This window comes from Sorex araneus, chromosome 1 (genome assembly GCF_027595985.1).
Source record: "Sorex araneus isolate mSorAra2 chromosome 1, mSorAra2.pri, whole genome shotgun sequence".
NCBI classification, from domain to species: domain Eukaryota; kingdom Metazoa; phylum Chordata; class Mammalia; order Eulipotyphla; family Soricidae; genus Sorex; species Sorex araneus.
In genome coordinates, this window is record NC_073302.1 from 68749189 (window position 1) to 68766537 (window position 17349).

Sequence of the window (17349 nt, forward strand, 5' to 3'; positions counted from 1 at the left end):
CACACCCACAAACTGCCCCTGGCGTGACCTCTTATAGTCTAGTCCCTCTTATAGTCCCCCTCAGAGAATCAGGCAAGCTACCGAGAGTATCGTGCCCACACGGCTGAGCCTGGCAAGCTCCCTGTGGTATATTCAATATGCCAAAAATAGTAACAATGATAGGTTTCATTCCCCTGATCCTGAACGAGCCTCCAATATGGCACTGTTGGGAAGGAAGAGTAAAGAGAAGCTGCTAAAATCTCAGGGTTAGGATGAATGGAGATGTTACTGGTGCCTGCTCGAGCAAATTGATGAACTGAATGACAGTGATACAGTGACAGTAATATATATATGTGTGTATATATATGTATATATATACACTGTCACTATATATATACATATATATGTATATGTATATATATATATATATATGTAGGGGTCGCACCTTCTAGTGATGCTCAATCAGGTGGTGCAATGTTTACCTTTGTTTTGGTGTTTTGGGGATACCAAAGCTAACCCTGGTGATTCTAGTGAGTGGGTGGGGTGGGGGTGCTTCAGTTTAAGGGCCTGCAGAACTCAGGGCCTTGCAGGCCTTGCTAGACACATACATTGCCACTTGAATGGGATTCTGAGCTCTTCTCTATTATTTTTCAAATACGTTATGATTTTGAAGGGGAAAATATGCAAGTTTATTAATGCAATGAGCAATACTTGCTGTGACAGGAGGTTCAAATATTCTCAAAAGGTCCTTTCTCTCAGGGTATTGTTATATTCTAGTAGAAGAAAATGTTGTGGGTAGTTTACGGCAAAAGACAAGTCAGAAAACCATATGCTGAACAGAGTGTTTTTAGTAACAGTCACTGAATAATCAGGGAGACATTATGTCCTGCCTCTAAGTCCTTCACCTTGCTTCTCTAAATGGAAACACGAGTGCCTCAGGATATTTGAAGCATGACAAAGATTGGAATGAGAGTTGATGCAAAGCCCTGTAAAGAATTTCCATGCCTGATCTTACAACAGATGGCTCCCTATAAGAATCATTTTAATATTAAGCAGATAATTCAGACCTAGGAAAAATTCTGCCATAAATCTGTTATTGAAAATACTAAAAAATCCATTCAGGAAGATTGTAAAATTTTACATAAAACTGTGCAGTTTTACAAGGAATTTTTTATGCAGTTGTGTCAAAAGTAGTGATCTTTTTAAATTTTTAAAGAAAATTTAATATCAAATGGAAGGCCTACAGACTTGGAAATCCTTTTAGATGTGGGTGGGTGGGGTGATGAGAGAGAGTGTTCAGAGGACCAGAGAACATGCCCAGGACGCTAAATGCACCGAGACTGGCACTGCACGGACTCCTGAGCTCCTTGGGGTATGGTCCTAGTGGTCTGCGGTATGCAGGGCTGCTGTGCTTGCAATGGTCAGGCCTGGCTGAAGGCCCTCAAGTTGCTGCAAAGGCTCCTTTCAAATAATCTCAGCTGAAAAGGAGAAAGAGTTCTCTCTCTCTTTCTCTCTCTCTCTCTCTCTCTCTCTCTCTCTCTCTCTCTCTCTTTGTGTTACTTTCTTGATCTCATTTTCTCATTCTCACTGAATGAGCCATTTCTGGAGGTGCCCTTCTGCTGTTTTTGTTTTCTTTTCTTTTCCTGGAGGAGTGGGGCAACCCAGAGATGCTCAGGGCTTACTCCTGGCTCTGCATTCATGCACTCATGATGGTGCTCAAGACACGGGGGTCAAATCTGGATTGGCTGCAACCCTCTTGCTCTGTCATCTCTCGTGTTACTCTTTCAAAGTCTCTAAAGCTCAAGCTTCATAGGGACTTGGTTCCTTCCTAAGGCACTCAAGTTGTTGCTGCTGATTTTTCAGTTCATCAGTTACACATGACCTAGCCTGGCCCTACCTATCGTTATTTAGTTTTCATTGTGACCCAATGTACTCCCACCAATTCTTATTGCTGTGAATTTTTTCCCTATCAATCACCATCTGCCTTCTTCATGGAGTAAAAGAGGGAGAAGGCCTGTCAAATATCTCTATAAAAGAGTGGCCATCACCTACTGCCTCATTTAACAGAGGCTGCATTTATTTTGTTTCCGTTTGGATTTTGGTTTGGGGACCACACCCAGCAGTGCTCAGGGCTTACGCCTGTCTCTTCACTCAGGGATCACTCCTAGTGGGCTCAAGGTCTATGTGGGGTGCCAGGGATTGAACACTGATCTGTCTCATGCAAGGCAAGTTTACTTGCTATACTCTTGCCCCAAGTCTAATAGTCTTTCACATTTTTATGATAATTTTTACTTTGGGCTGTGTTAACATTTAGATTCCTACCTTGGTAGCTTATAAGAAGTTTTCCGGAGGTAAATGGAAAGATTTTTTGCTAGAGATAGGAACCACACCTTGAGGTGCTGAGAACCAAAGATGGGTCATTCCAGCCATGCCCAACCAGGTCCTATAGAACTAAGTTCAGCATTCAGGACAAGTGGTTCTGAGGAGCCTCCAGGGTGCGGGCGTTGGGGTCAGGGGGAGCTTGACACACTAGAGGTCAAACTCAGATCTTTGCATGTGTGAGGCATGTGCTCTGCCATTTGAGCCATATTGCTAATCCTGGACCAAGTTTTTGAAAAAGACTACAAATAAATGTATACATTAAAATATTTAGAGAAAAAATTTGACTCACCCAAACCATAACTTCCTGGGTTCTTTATTGTGGAATATCTGGAAAAAACACAAAAGAAGTCCATTAAAAGTTGACTTTGAAGACCCAAGGCAAGGTGAAGGGTGGAGACAAGAAACAAAGACACCAGATGTCCACCTGAGGCAGATTGTAGAATCAAAGGATGCTTGATGGTTCGAATAAAGAAACTTTAAGGCAATCATCTGGATTCCACATGTGCGAGTAAATGGTAAAATTCTTCTCCTTCTCCCTCTCCACTGTCACCCCCATAACCCCATCTTTTGTCCCCCTCCCAACACACACACCATCTCTTGAGACTTTGCAAATTATGACTTTTCCAAGTTCCATGGTGTTGAGATGGACACCTAACCCTAAGACTTTAATCCTGTTATCAGCAATCATTTAGATATTTGTAAGCCAACTGGTATTGTCTTCCCTACAATTCTCCCATCCTTTACAGAACCTTGGCAACTGATATAATGAACTGGCATTTGGCCTTTGAGGGGGTTTAGTTTAGTTTAGTTTAGTTTAGTTTAGTTTATTCAATACATGCAGGAACCTTCAATGCAAATGGGGAAGGGTCAACATCAGGTATCCTCTCTTGCCCCATTAGAAAGTCTTCTGTTCCAGTCATTAACATCTTGGGAGACTCCCATATATACATACAATTTTGGGGCAAGGTAGTCTTCTGGACATAAATGTTTCCTTTCTAGAGAAGGTTTGGAATTTCTACTTTAGAATTGGGAACTGAAATGGGATTAAATTCTCACATAATAAATCCTTAAATTTTTTACTGTAACAGCTTACAAAGTGCTTACTATGTAAGAATGCTATCTGTAGGTACTAAGAATAAATCTCTATTCATTAATTAAAATTGTAATAACTATGTCTATGAATACTTTTATGACCCCCATTTTTCAGATAAGAAAGGTGAGGCAAAGAGAAAATAAGCGATGTACCTACAATCCCACAACCACTGAACAGAATTTGAACAAAGGTTCATACTTTCTTTGAAATGTTAAAATGCTAAAAATGGTTGCATTTTCAAAAAGAGTAGAGCCTCATGCTGAGCTTTAAAAAAGAGGAAGGAGAATAAAAAACAGTATCTTTTAATTATGCGATATAGTTCTTTAAGAAATGCATGTTGCATTTCTCAACTAACACACACACATACACACAGGTACTCAGTCAGGGTTGGCTTCAGTGCATGATATCTCTGTAGTCTCATAAAGTTTCTCTCTTTTTTTTTTTATGTAGGAGCACTGCTATTATACAGCCATTGGTTAAGAGGATTGAATTGGGCATGAACTCCACATTACTTTTTATTTTATTTTATTTTATTTTACTTTTTGCTTTTTGGGTCACACCTGGCGATGCACAGGGGTTATTCCTGGCTCTGCACTCAGGAATTACTCCTGGTGGTGCTCAGGAGACCATATGGGATGCTGGGAATCAAACCCGGGTCAGTCGCGTGCAAGGTAAGTACCCTACCCTCTGTGCTATCTTTCCAGCCCCCCCCCACATTACTTTTAATTTTTTAAAAAATTTTATAAGTTAGTTCACAATGTTTGATTACATTCAATAGTCAAACACCAATCCCACCATTATTACACCTTCTCACCACCAAATTCGGGATGTTTCCATCCCAAGCCCCAATCCCTATCCCAAAGCACACCAAAATAGTATATTTTGTATTGTCTGTTATGAAGAACTACTGAACATGTTTACAAAAAAGTGTTCATATAGAAAACAGTGTGAAGATTGTTCTATTTTGGCAGGAGCCATTAAGACATTCTGTAGGATATCACTAACATGTTGTTAAAGTTTGGGTGATGTGAGCTTTGATATATATATATGAAAATATATACATATGCATATATATACAAATAAATATATTTCCCTCTATGATTTGTTGCCTACCATCTGAACCCCATCAGATGTGGTGTGGTAATTATGGAGAATGGGTAGGGTGTGTTTTATGATGTGTCGTGTGGCTGCAAAAGCAGACGTGTGGTCCAGGAAAATGTTTACTCATATGTGAGGTTCAGCCCAAGTGCATGGGGAGCGGCCTTGAGCGTGGTGGTGGTTGGGTTGTGGGGGTTTTTGGCTCCTGGGGCTGGATCCCTTGGGAGGGGGAGGACTCTCACCCGCCCTCTCTGGGGCACCCCATGTGAAACAGCCTAGCATGGAGTCCAGTGGCATGGTTATGGGGGCTTCATGTTATGCTCCCTTTAAGAAGAAACAGCCTTGTGATTTGGACTGTGGCCGATCTCTGCATTACTTTTTTTTTAAATTCTATTCTGAATGTTAATTTTATTTTATTATTTTGTTATTATTTTCCCCTTTTTTTATTCATCATGAAATATAGTTATAACGTTTTCATGTTTGAGCTTCAGTCATACAATCATCAAATACCCATCCCTTCACCAGTGCACATTTTCTACCACCAAAATCCCCAGTATTGCTGCGCCCTCCCCCTCCTCCATTCCAACCCTTCCCCTGCCTATGTTGAGCTTATATAGCTGAGACAGAGGTAGTTTGTGGGTGTGTCTCCCACATATCTAACTTTTGGCCATTTAATTTCTTGGCAAACTTGATCCCAAGTTGTTGGGGTCCAGCCAAAGGCACAGCGGCAATTTTGGGATATCAGGAAGCCTGAAGACACCATCAAGCTGCTGATGCACTTGCCCCACAGGTACAGGTTGACCTGATGGCGGCACTATACCCTCATCTCTCATAGAGTCTTACAATTTCAAGATTCACATTGTAATGTTCTGTAGTAGCTGTCTTGAAAATCTAATTTTTGAGCAAGAAATCATGACTTATTTTATACTAGAACCTGCAATGAAAAAACATGGCTATTTACTAATATATGCAAGATAATTCACCAGGTAATTAGAGTAACTGGAAGGAGGAAGAGATGTGGAACTTATAAACTACAAGTGTACAGAACACAATAGAACATCTCTGCCTGTGAGCAAAGTGCCCTGCAAGGGGGAAATGTGCTGATCTTACATCCCTGAAAAGAGCAGCAGCCTACTTTGAAAACTGTTCTTTTTAGGAGAGGCTGACAACAGAAATATTCTGCAGTGAACTCACAAAATTTAACTCATACCACGACAGAGAATAGGCTATTTCCTCTATTTTGTCTATAGTAACTTACTCTACCTGAGATCAACATAAATCAATTGACTGATAGGCATTAAAATAAACAAATATAATTAAGATTAAATTAATCTGGTCTGGGGGCCAGAGAGATAGTACAGGGTGTAGGGCACTTGCCTTGCATGCAATCAACCTGTGTTCAAATTCTGGCACCATATATAGTCCCCTGAGACCCTCCATGATTGATTCCCTGAGCTCAGGGAATAGTGAGGACTGAGTACCCTGGGTATGGTATGGCTCCTGAACAAACAAAAGCAAAACAAGACCAACCCGCCCCCCCGAAAATTAACCTAGTCCTATTATTAAAGTGGTCTCTTTCAGTAATGTTTAGTCCCGTTAGGAAAAGTAAAGCATGTTTTCAAAGAGTTTATGCTTTCTTTTCATCTTCTTTCTGCCCAATGACATTTATTTGCTTAGAAATAAGGGAGCCCCTTCATCTCTTAGGGGTGTAAAGTCGAATAGGAAAGAGATATCCTATCCACTGGGTATACAACGGTTAGAATTCTCCAGGTCTCTGAGATTCTGTTTGCTTGCTTCTCTGACTTTTATTTTGCCACTCTGACTCTGAAGGTGGCATTTTTTACTGATTAGGCTGACAATTCACTGTTGGGACCAGAGAGATAAAACAGCAGGCAGGGTGCTTGCCTTGCACACGCCTATCCAGATTTGATTCCATGCCCCACACACACTTCACGTGGTTGTCTGAGTATTTTTAGGAGTGAATCATGAGCACAGAGCCAGGAGTTAGCCCTGCACATTGCTGGGTATAGCAAAAGTGAATTCATTTTTTTCCTACACCAGACAGTGCTCAGGGCTTACTCCTAGCTCTATGCTCAGGGATCACTCTTGGCAGTGCTCAGAGGAACATACACAGTACTCAGGATCATGCCCAGGGTAGGCCACATGCAAGACAAAATGCCTTACCCTCTGTACTCTTTCTCCAGGCCCTAAGAATTCATTCTTCAACTCAGGTAATGCACCTGCACCTTACTGTTGGGTGTCTCCTCACTGCCTCATTCAAAACCTGCCGATTCAAATCATCTCATTTTGCTGATCTGCATCCCTTCTCAGTCACAATTCACTCCCAACTCCGGCTAACCTTCCACAGAATGCCCACAGGGCTCAACTCCTTATCTGCCCTGCCTGGGAATGAAGAATTGTTGGAAATGCTAAAATCCAGGCACTGTTTGCATCCACCCTGCTGGTGTGTTTCTGTGCCTGTGTCCCAGCTTTAACTTCTGTCATCACCGATTTGATGCACTTCCCTCTGATTTTTAGCCTAAACCCTGGGAGGACAAAATTCAGCACATTCTTATCTGGTGACACCATCTCTCCTTCCTGACTCCTTCCCTCTCTTACTATTTTCAGGGACCAGATGGGTGAATGTTCTCATTAATACACTGCCATATCTTTCTTTATTTCTGACTGCATATCAAACTTAAAGACAGGCTTGGCCTTGATATGCAAAGTAGGACACATAGGAATTTGGCAAATTCCCCTCTTAAGAAAATAACCTGGCTTGCAGAGCATTGTCTTGTTGCACAATCCGATTTCTCATTGTCAAGAGCTGAGTATTGCCTCCTCTTTCTCCTCCCATACCTTTTGCTTTTATTTCTAATCTGTTCTTAGGCAGATGGATGCCCGGGGCTGATTAGGATAAAGGTATTTTACTCAGAAAGGCTAAAGAGAAAACCATGTTAATGTTTAAAATGATCTATCATGTAAAAACTGTGTTCTTCATGCTGGGCACTATTTTAGGAGTTCACCATTACCAGAGTGTTTCATTAAGATGCATATCTCCCTCAGAGAGGGTAAAGATATTGGCTCTATACATTTCCACTTTGTTTCCCTGGCTGGTCTTGTGTTTAGTTTTAGATGGATTTGAATATAATGCCATTAACATGTCACTGGCTGGATCTATAGTAAACTTACCAAAATGAGTATCAGTTCTGTTGCTTAGACATTATATTTGATAATAACAGAAATCCAAGAATAATGGCCTTAAAAAAATTAGATTTTCTTTTTTCTTATCCAATAAAGGTACCCCCATAACCTGACACACAGTTAGACAGCATTATTAGACAGAGCCATATGAATAACATTGACCAATAGTTCATAGAGGAAAACAGACTCTTTCATCTGGGGGCTGAAAGCCCTGTCACCTGAGGATTCTATGTGTTGCAGAACCCCTGCACTCGGGTCACAGAGTAATATATGTATGCCAGAGAGAGCAGTAAACTGCTCTGTTAAGCCTCTGATATATGAGAAACAATTTGCGACTGCAACATAATATCAACAACCTTACCAATAAAAATGGGAAGAGCAAAGGACAAAAGACAAATATAGGTATGTATTCTGCCCACTTAAAAAATTTTTTTTGATTGGATCACAGTGAGATACACAGTTACAAGGTTGCTCATGATTGGGTGTCAGTTACATAATGTTCCAATACCCACCCCCTCGACAGTGTACATTTCCCATCACCAATATCCAGTTTCCCTCTCCACCCCCTACCTCCCACCCTTCCTCTCCCCTTCCTCTCTTTCTCTCTCTCTCTTTCTTTTGCCTTCTGCCCACTTTTAAGGAGATTGTATAAAGTTTCACTTGGTGTCATTCACATACATTTTATTAGTTAAAGCTGTAATTTAGCTGTAATATGCTACCCTATTGCATGGAAGGCCAAAATAGCACTTTTTAATTTTAAATATGCAATTTAAAAATGCAAAATATCCCAATAAAATAAAAAATTTGTTAGCAGGGAAAAATAGAATAGTAGCTATCAGGTATACAATAGTGTTTATCGAGGTCTATTCCTTTGATTACCTGTCATTTAGATACACTTTTATTTCCAATGATTTAGAAATAAGATATGTAGAATTTCAACAAAAGTCAATTGTTACATTTCAGGATTTTTTGACTTTATGGCATACACAGTAATTTTTAGTACTCAAACATTATAAATGTAGAATAAATTATTTTAAAAACAAGAGTAACTTATTCTCAAGACTCATCACTTTCTAATCATTTTACTACTTTTTCAATCAACTGTGCTCTTGAAAATGCATATATCACATCAATGTGGTAGAGAAACTTTTAAAAGATATAACATAGAGCCATTCAACTAAGTAATATCTAAAATCAGTGGGATTTTTTTCTATCATGGAAAAAATCAGCTAATACTATAAAATCAGGACCTGATTTGTTGAATTGTTAGTCATTTTTACTTAAGAATGATGAAAGCAGTTTTGCTAATGAAAATGAAACCTAAACATATCTTGTGAAAATGCCCTGGATAAGAGAGACAAAAAAAAAAGCAGGAAAATATTCCTCCAATATTTCAAAATTTCTGAAATTACAATCTTAATAAACAAGTGAAATTCTGACATCCATCTTCATCACTTCACTTTCATTTTACTTGCTAACATGAACAAACATGCTAGGAAATATTGGGGCCACCCTCATTTTTCTAGTCATTTCTTGTCCTAAAAATCATTCTTTAAGAATCAAGTGACTAGAGGGGATGGAGCAATAGTAATAGTGGGTAGGGTGTTTGCCTTGCACGTGACCAACTCAGGTTCCATTGCCAGCATACCATATGGTCCCCTGAGCACCTCCAGGAGTAATTCCTGAGAGCAGAGCCAAGGAGTAACCCCTGTGCATCACCAGGTGTGACGCAAAAAACAAAAAAAAGAATCAAGTGAGTAGAATCGCATGTCCCTTTCTCCCGGGAGGGAGCATAATATACTACTCACCATAACCATACCCCAGACTCTGCTCCAGGCTGTTTCACTCGGGGCTCCCTGGAATGGGGCAGTGAGAGGCCTCCCCACTCCAAGGGACCCAGCCCCAGCAGCCAAAAATCTCCAGAACTCAATGGCCACCATGCTCATGCCACTCTCCACAGGCTCCCACCGAGTCTCACTCATGAGTGAACCTATTCCTGGACTGCATGGCCATACCACACACCCTACCCATACTCCAGGAGTATCACACCACATTTGATGGGGTTCAAAGTAGGAGGCAGCCATTTTTAGAGGGAAATATTTTTACATACATATACACACATATATATACATGCATACATATATATACACATATATATGTATATATGTATATATAAGCACAGAAGACTCAACCTTTGACAACATGTTGGTGATCTCTTGTAGAAGGGCTTAATGGCCCCTGGGTGAAATACAATAATCTTCACACTCTTTTCTCTAAGTAAACTTTTTTGTAGCATTTTCAGTGGTTTTTCATAGCAAACAACACAAAATATATTATTTCGGATCTGCTTTGGGGCAGGGGTTGGGGCTCGGGATGGAAACATCTGAAATATGCTGGTGGGAGGATGCAATGGTGGTGGGTTCGGTGTTTGAATGTTAGATGATGTGGTCATATATTGTGAAGTACTTTATAAAATAAAAAATTAAAAAAGAATCAAACCACATAGAGAATTTATAGTAAAGGGATAATATTATTACTTATATGTAATATAAATAACATCATTACTTATATTATTTATATTATTATGGGCTAGGATGAATGGAGATGTTACTGAGTTACTGAGACCGAGAAAATCCATGATCAACGGGATGATGATGATGATGATGATGATGATGAGAATGATGATGATGATTAACCTATATAAAGTTATAATAAATTTCTCTGTATATGTAACTTTACTCCAGTTGGTATATAATTATCAACACACCAATTTCTTTTCAAAACATTTTTATTAAATCCCCCTGATTTACAAAGTTATTCATATTATGGTTTTAATCATACTATGTTCCAGCACCAATCCCACCACCAGTCTCCTCTTCACCAGGGTTCCAATGTTCCTACCCCTGACTCCTCAGCATCCCCACCTGCCACCTTGACAGGTACCTTTTCAAATTAAAATGTTGAAGTTTAGATCTCCTTTTTTTCAGTCAAAACATCTATTTCTTTCCAGAAAAGACCATTGTGACAAGATAATGTCAAAATGTCCTGTATTTTTTGCATTTAGCTTAAAATGCTCTCTAAGTGAGATTGGTATCACTTTTATCAGGTAAAGACAGAATGCTATTTATCAGTTTGGTTTGATATAGGTCTCCTCATCTGTAAGAACACATGGTATGCCTTTCATATACACTAGTGAACAAGAGATAAAACTGTGTCAATTGGGGCAAAATGGATAGAACTTGAGGTATCTGGGTTTAGGGAAAAAATTAAAAATTACTAGATAGTTTCATTGATGTGCAATATAAATAAAAAACAAACTGTCAAAACCTTACAAAACAAATTCTTCTATGTGATTAAAAAATACTTATAGTTAGTATGGAAGGAAAGAAAGGTGGATGAACAGAATAGACAGAAGGACCATTTTGGTGGTGGAATAGCACTTGAACTGTGCTGAATTTTATACATATCCAGAGGTATTAAGCCCTACCTCTGAAATTCTATAACAATGTAAACCAATGAAAATCAATTTGAAATGGTGGAAACAGCAGGATACAAATAATCCCTTCAACAAACTCCCAGTCAGAAAGGAGGGTATGAGGTATATACAACTGTCAGCTTTTCATAGAAATCAAACAAGGCATTGATTTTTTTTTACCCAGAGGTATGAGTTTGCAGTGATGTGACGTGCAGTAGATCATGGGATGGGGGTGTTACCAGCATGCCTCTGCCCAGATGAGATCCGGAGCAGCCGCACACGAAAACGGCCCCTCTGCTCCTTAAAGACTATGATCCAGGAGGTCTACTAACCCATTTTGGCACTAAGTGACTTCTTATAGAAATGCATCTAGACTGTGAACTGAGCTAAAATATCAGAAATCCAAAACCACACAGCCGCTCTCGCGGCCATGCAAGCTCATATAATCTTCATTCTCAGCAACGGAAAACAAATTATCAAATGATGCCTTTTCAGCAGGTTTAATTGTTGGGGGAAAATTCCAAATAATAATAGTGAGTTATCTGTTGAAATATTGAAAATATTCAAAGTATAGAGAGAATAAAGTGAAGATCATTACCCACTCATGTGGGGGTGGGTGGGGGTGGGGGGGATATATTGGGGTTCTTGGTGATGGAACATGTGCACTGGTGAAGGGATGGGGGTTTGATCATTATATGACTGAGACTTAAACCTGAAAGCTTTGTAACTTTTTTCACGGTGATTCAATAAAATAAAAGTTAAAATAAATCAAACAAGGTGTGGGCTAGAGTAATAGTACAATGGGTGGGTGCCTTGCTTTGCACACAGACCACCTAGGTTTCAACCCTTGCATCCCATATGGTTTCCCGAGCACTACCAGGAATAAGAGCATGAGTGAAAAACCAGGAGTAACTCCTAAGCACTGCTGTGTGTACCTCCCTCCCCACCCCACCCCCAAGGAAATTAAACAAATATAACTATAATTCCCTGTCTTGTCATGGGATAAGTTTCCTTGGTTTGTCGATTAACTTGAATCTTGTTATTCTCCCTGTAAGGATTTTTCTGGATCCCTGTTGTGTTCATCATCCTCGTAACTTGGTAAAGTTGTTCTTTCTATTACTACAGAATTCTCAAGCCAATACCCTGTTGGTATAAATTTGGAAACCACAGTGTAGTATTAGGGATTCATAGAGTCGTATTTGTTTAAGGCTAGTCTTAGAGAAAGGGAAATTCTTTGGATATACAAATCCTTGTAAATGCATTATAGCTTTGCCCTATTTGATTCTAGTAAAGTCCAAGTTCAACACATATAACAAAGGCCTATCCAATGTAGGTTTTAAGCCTCAAGAACTTTCTCTTTTATATACAAGTCTCTATATTTTGCCATTTTCTCTGGTCCTAGCCCCATAGGCGACTGCTTACAGTCCACAGATTCCCATGCAGAGGTAACATCACTGACTCACCTCTCTCAGGATCCACTGCACCTCTTTCTCATGGAGCACCATTATCTGCTACTACCATTTGCCCTCAACTGTTTTAAATTGCTTTCTGTAGAACCTGTTAGCTTCAGGACTCCCTTCTCCATAATTTGTCCCCCACAGATTTTCCTGGAAGACAGTGAAGTGAGTCAGAGTACAAATACCTACTGATTTCAATTATCTGTTGAATATAGACTAACATGACAAGGGAATGAGAGGTACGACAGTGGCAGGTACCTAGGTTATCCTGGGCCCAAGACTATTGAAATTAGAAGGACAAGGAAGAAAAGAAACTGGGGTTGGTTAGAAGAGGTGGACAGGAAATAATAGAGGTAGGGGCCGGGCCTCAGGTGGTGTAAGGTTTAGTATATGTATGTCTAAACCACAGAACCAACAACACTGAAAGCATAATATCCAAACTACAATAGTCAAATATAAAAATGTGCTTTTCAAGGAAGCAGACTGGGGGGATGAGGTACAAAGGTAGGAGGGAATCTGGGGGCCAATGTGAAGAAAATCAATAATGGTGGTGGGATTGGTGTTGGGGCATTGTCTGCCTGAAAATCAGCTATGAATAAATGAAATCAGAGTGCCTCAAGGAAAACGAAATTTTAATAGTGTTTCCTTCCTCTCTGCTTTCAGCCAGAACAGCTCTAGTCTGAGGTTGTCTCTTCAATAGGATGTGCTAAAAGAGTTGAATTAGTACATGATGATATATAAAATATTTGCTGCTATTTTCCCTAATCCTTTTTTCAGTTTGCTTTTGTGTGTATGTTTTGTTTGTTTGTTTTTGGACCACAGTCAGTAGTGCTTAGTGCTTATTCCTGAATCTGTCCTCAGGTACCACTCCCAGAAAACTTAGGGGACTATATATTGCCCCAGGGATGGAATCTGTTTTGACTCTGAGCAAGGGAAGCACCTTATACTAGTACTGTGGATCTAGCCCCAATTTCTCCTAAACTTACAGCCTCAGCCAGCACACTTCCTGCATTGCAAAAAAAGGCAGGAAATTTTTTTTTTCAAATGTTCTACCAGTACAGAAGAAAGATCACCAGCTTTTTAGCTTAAAGTATCTGAGTCATTATTATCCAAATCCCTATTTCTCCCACCAAGTCAATTTCCCATTTAGGTTGTTTAAAGTTCCCACTTTAGAGATCAATTGCTGTTATCAGTTGAAAATTACACTCAGATCTCAGATCTGAATTGTATAAAAGTGAAAAAAGGTATCTTAAACATATTATGATTTTTACCCCCAAGAAGTGAAAAATCTGGATCTTGTTATTATTCTCAGGCTCGTATGACAGTGCCATCACTGTGCAGGCTGAGTGTCGCCAGAGGAAGAGGAAGAGGCAGAGGCAGAGGGTTGATGCAGAGTGACCTAGTTCTGTTTTAATTTTAATTGCCTCTTTTAAAATTCCCTTGTGCAAAATAATGATGATATAGGATTAATTTCTCAGACAATGCATCAAGATATCACCACAAATAGAAAATATATAAAGCCACACACTCAGATACACTAAATTTAGATATTTCTATAGCTATAATTATCTTTTTGCTATGAGTCTCAGTTGCCATAGGTCACACTAATGCCAAATTTTTGACAGTCTTAACCACAGTAGGAAATTGTAAGGACTATAAAAAAATTATCAATAGATGATTAGATAAGTTATCTGCTTCAACTTTATAGTCTTGTAGCAATCACTGCATTTTATAAATTCAAAAGAACTTTCCAGCTGGGATGCAGTAATTTCATTTTTCTCAGTGAAATATCAGTGTAATCACATAAAAGAGAAAAGGGCCCCAAGAGAAGTTCTATTGCCATTAGCAGGAACATATATAAAACTCTTCTCTGAAAAAAAATATTGTTAATCATGTTGTTGTAAAGGCCCCCAGAAGTCATTTTTGCCACCTTTGATAGATAGATGAGTATACTAACCTTAAAAATCACTCAAGAGAAAAATATTTAAATGCCTCTTTAATTGACTTAATTATTAAGGGCACTGCTTTGGAGCAATACTCAAGTATTGATGATTCAAGTTTTTTCAACAGATATTTATTTATTTATTTGAATAAGTACTGTGCTTATAACATTCTGAGAGAAACAGGGAAATAGGAGATATGGGCCTTAGCAGCATATATTATACTTAAATAATAATTTTTTTTATCACAATGAGATACACAGTTACAAAGTTGATTGGGTTTCACTCATACAATGTTTCAACACCCGTCCCTTCACCAGTGTACATATCTCACCACCCATGTCCCCAGTTTCCTTCCCACCAACACGCACACCCCCACCCTCTGTCTGCCTCTATGGAAGGCACTTTTCTTCACTCTCTCTCTTCTTTCTCTCTCCCTGTCTCTCTCTCCTTTTCTCTGTCTCTCCCTCCTTCCCTCCTTCTCTCTCTCCTTCTCTCTCTTCCTCTCTCTATCCCTCTCTCTTCCTCCCTCCCTCCTTCTCTCTCTCCTTCTCTCTCTCTGTCTCTCTCCCTGTCTTTCCTTCCCTTCCTCCCTCCTTCTCTCTTTTTTCCTCTCTCACTCCCTCTCTCTCTCCCTGTCTCTCTCTCCCTGTCTCTTGCTCCTTCCCTCCCTCCTTCTCTCCCCTCCCCCACTTTTTGGCAGTATGCTTTGTAATGCAGGTACTGAGAGGTTGTCATGTTAGTTCTTTTACCTACTCTAAGCACCAGTTCTTATCCAAAGTAATTATTTCCATCAATTCTTATAGTGATCCGTTCTATATCCCAGTTGCCTTCTCCCCCAGTACTTGAGGTAGGCTTCAGTCCTCCTGGCCCTTGTTTCTAATGTCCTTGGGTATTTGTCTCATACTATGTTATTTTATATCCCACAAATGTGTGTGATTATTCTATGTCTGTCCCTCTCCTTTTAATTCATTTCACTTAGCATACTCTTCATTTACATCCATAAGCAAATTTCATAACTTCATTTTTCCTGGCGACTGCATAGTACATCTATACCAACAAGTCAATCTGTATCTGCGGACGAGTGCATCAGCAGCCTGATGGTTCTTTCATGGTTCCTGACACCCCCAAATTGCCACTGTGCCTTTAGCCAAACCCCAACAACTTGGGACCAAGTTTACCAAGAAATTAAACTGCCAAAAGTTAGGTATGTGGGAGCCACACCCACAAACTACCTCTGGCTCAGCTATACAAACTCATTTATTGGCCTTATTTCAGACACCCATAGATAAATCTTGAAAGAGATCAAAAGTCACAGCTAATCTAGGAGTCTCGCATGGTTGAACAGACTGGGGTAAATTGAAGGGGGTCAGGTTGGCCTGTGTCTGCCCAAACAGAGCTCCCTAAGGCCACTTGCTTCCACAATCCAAAATCGCCGCCATACCCAAACCTGGCTCCACCCTCTCAGGACAGACCTCACCAAGATATAATCTCCTGAAAATTTGGGTATGCAGGTTTTGCGACCGAAATCTCCAGGCTTTCACAGAGTTGGGGTGGGTTACCTCCCCCCACTTCCCAATACACATGGAAGCACTGGCAGTCATCCCCATGAATCAACTCCAGCGCCAACCAATAAACTCTATTACTAGCCTTGTTTCAGATACCCATAAATAAATCTCAAAAGAGATCAAAAGCTACACACAGCATTGAGTCCCAGAAGACACCACAAAGCCGCAGATCTCTCCATGTCCCATATTGAACCGATTTCACAGGGGCACTCCAGATGGAGCAGGTGCACTCTCCCCACCTACTCCAGATGGAATCCAGACAAACAAGACCTTCCACAGCAAAGCCTAGGCATGTGGGTTCCAGAACTAAATTTCCATGCTGCATGGCAGCAGAGGCTCCAGGCTGTCCCTCCCCGGCTCCCCATCCGCTTGTTACCCTGGCTGTCACACCCACAATGTGCCTCCAGGTGCCATCTTAGTGCACCAACTACCCTGGTTCAGAGATGACAAATTGAATCCCAAAATGGATCAGTGCCCTACAGAAATTTCTCTGGAACCCAACCATCTACAATCTAGGATTCCAGAAGCGCGTGCCTGTGGCACCCATGATATTCAAAATGAACAATGGACAATAAATGATCTAGCATCTGCCTCTGACAGGCAGGCTTGATTGGTAGTGGAAGAATTCAAGCAAAACATAATGCCCAAAAAGAGAGTATTGGGGAAATTTCCTGCCAAGGAGTCAGGGTGAGGACTGGGATGGGGAGGGGGATATACTGGGGACATTGGTGGTGGAAAGTGTAAAGGGATGGGTGTTAGATCATTGTATGGCTGAATCTTGAACATGAAAGCTTTGTGACTGTATCTCATGGTGATTCAATTAAAAAAAAGTAATGTGGATTTCATGCCCAATTCAATCAGCTTAATCAATGGTTGAATAAATAGCAGTACTCCTATATTTAAAAAAAAAGAGAGAGAGAGGTTAAAACATGAGATGGAATAAAATGTCGTGATTAGACAAGGCTTAAAAGGGATTCTTGGGAAAGGGGAGCTGTACAGTCACAACCGAAATTTCTTCATTTAATACTAAACATTATGAGCGTGATCTTTAATTTTTGACCAAAAAAAGTGGAGATTTTCTTTTATCTTTATGAGTTTATAAATTTTATGTTATTTTAGGCACAATGGTTTATAATACTGTTGATGGCAGGAT